The sequence below is a fragment of the Mus caroli genome, unplaced genomic scaffold (assembly GCF_978045245.1).
Source record: "Mus caroli unplaced genomic scaffold, Mus_caroli_1 scaffold_2, whole genome shotgun sequence".
In the NCBI taxonomy this organism is placed as follows: Eukaryota; Metazoa; Chordata; class Mammalia; order Rodentia; family Muridae; genus Mus; species Mus caroli.
This window is the reverse complement of record NW_028227257.1, coordinates 90,911,552-90,913,984: the sequence shown is the minus strand read 5'-3', so window position 1 is coordinate 90,913,984 and position 2,433 is coordinate 90,911,552. Positions and strand designations below refer to the sequence as shown.

The following is a 2,433-nucleotide window of genomic DNA, read 5'->3' as shown; positions in this document are numbered from 1 at the left end:
TACCCAAGTATGCTGGTCTCTTCCTAATCACATCTGATTCTTCTAACAGAGCTGACCAGTATAAATTGCCCATGAAAGCAAAAGTGGTTCTGATTCTTCTTAATCAGAGCCAATTCTTCAGCTCAAACTGACCAGAACCACAGATTCTTATTTCAAACTATGACATAATGTCCCTGATTATGAAACTTCACAAGCCAGGCCTCCATCATTAGTGTTGCTCTCAACATTCTTATTTTACAAGATTGAATAGAATAATCACTGTGGTCTGAGCACCCCATGGCTTTTCCAGTCTAAAGTTCAAATGCCACCATGATCCTCAGCAAAATGAGTGTCCAGGTATGTCATAAAGATATCATACTCCTGAAACTTTTTGTCTTAATTATATTTCTATTGCTGTGATAAAATACCACAACCAGTGCAACTTAAAGAGGAAAATGTTTATTTCATCTTACAGTTGTAGTCTATCATAAGGGGAATTCTAGTCAGGAACTTGAGGCAAGAGACTGGAGTCAGTGACTGAAGCAGAGACCATGCAGAACCCTTACATAGTGGTTTGCTCCCTATTTCTTAATTTTTTTTTTATAAAACACCTGCCCAGAGATGATAATGCCAAAAGTTCTCTGGACCATTCAACACATACATTTTATTTTAAAAAAAAACTTATACATTATAAATGGAAAGAAATGTCTTGATAAATGCTAAATGATATTTAAATTCTTATGTAGGAAAGTATAATTACAAGTATGTGTTCATCAAAATAAAAGGCAAAGATGGCACAAAACTCACAAAAAAAGAAATGTTGTGATATATAAAATATAACTAGCTCACAGTGCAGTCAAAATACCCCATTAATGAAATTATATTTGAAGTAGAATTTATTGGAAATTGGACAAAACAGAAATATCATAGAGGATGAAAAATAGGGATGCCCCAAAAACATGAAGATATGATCATTTTCAGTAGCAATAGAGAAAAATAGAGTATTAGTGAATAGTAGGCTTGTATCTAGTGAATTAAAAAAAAAAAGCTTCACAATGTCAAGGGTTGGAACAAATGTATAACATTGAAATCATACTGTCAAAATTTATTATTAAATATGGCTTTACCATTATTACTATGTTCAGTCAGGAGAAATTCTTTTGATGCTTTAGTGAACATTTTACTCCACAGCTTTGACATATAATTTTTAATCTCCATGTTTGTCAAGGTATATTAAAGGGTTCAACATGGGTAAAAATTGTATAAAAGACAAGTATATATTTATCAATTGGAAAGTTGGAGACAGGTCTAGCATACATGAAAATACAGGGAACAAAAAAGAAGACAACCACCATGATGTGGGAGCTGCAGGTGGACAGAGCTTTGCGCCTCCCTTCCTGACTGTGAGTCTTAAGAGAGTTTAGAATGATTCCATAGGAGGTATGGAGGAGGATAAAGACCACTATAGACTTTGCTCCATAATTGCCAACTACAGTGAGTCCAAGGAAGTAGGTGTCAGTACATGCAAGTCCTAGAAATGGGTACATGTCACAAGCACAATGATCAATGACATTGGTTCCACAAAAAGGAAGTAAATACACAGAGATAACTTGAAGCAGAGCATGTGCAAATCCTCCAGCCCAGGACACCACCAACAAGAGAATGCACACCTGCCAATTCATTATGGTCAAATAGTGCAGTGGCTTACAGATGGCCACATAGCCATCATAGGCCATCACCACCAAAATGAAGACCTCAGAACCACCGAATAAGTGCTCCACAAAAAGCTGAACCAGACAAGCTGTGAAGGAGATGGTCTTCTTATCACAAAGTAAATCTGTAAGCAACTTGGGCAATATGGCAGTAGAATAAACAGCATCCTGAGTGACAGAAAGGCAAGGAAAAAGTACATTGGGGAGCCCAAGGAGGGGCTGGCAATCACTGTCCCCAAAATGAACACGTTGCCCACGATTGTCACAATGCAGATGAGTAAAAACATGACAAACAATACTTTTTGCCCAGCAGGATCCTGAGATGATCCAGGAGGATAAACTCAGTAACATTGTTATTCTGCCCCATTTACTCTTCAATAAGGTTTGATTCAGAGATTAAGAGCTCAGGAGATCAGTACTTGACATGAGTTCTGAACAAAACCTAGACTTCCATTCTTCCAAAAAGTACAACTTCATCAGCATCTTCTACACTGGTGACACTCAGTGATAGTTCAGTAACCATCTGTTTAGTTCCTTTTGGGGAATCTCCACAGTGCTGCTCTAATAAATTTGTATGTATTACGATTTCTTTCAAAACCTCTTTTATTTATACATTTAAAACTGCTTATTTAAAACAAATTTCATCTTGGAACACATGTCAACAAAAATCAGTATTACTCTTTTTAATAATCCTGCAATGTAGTGATGCCAATGAACCATAAAACTATAAGCTAGTGTACAC

At 36.4% G+C, this 2,433-nt stretch overlaps 1 pseudogene; it reads right to left on the bottom strand.

The window, feature by feature from the left end:
* Window positions 1-1,186: 1,186 nt before the first annotated feature.
* LOC110306617 (olfactory receptor 4A5-like) lies at window positions 1,187-2,058 on the bottom strand (annotated as a pseudogene).
* Window positions 2,059-2,433: the final 375 nt, after the last annotated feature.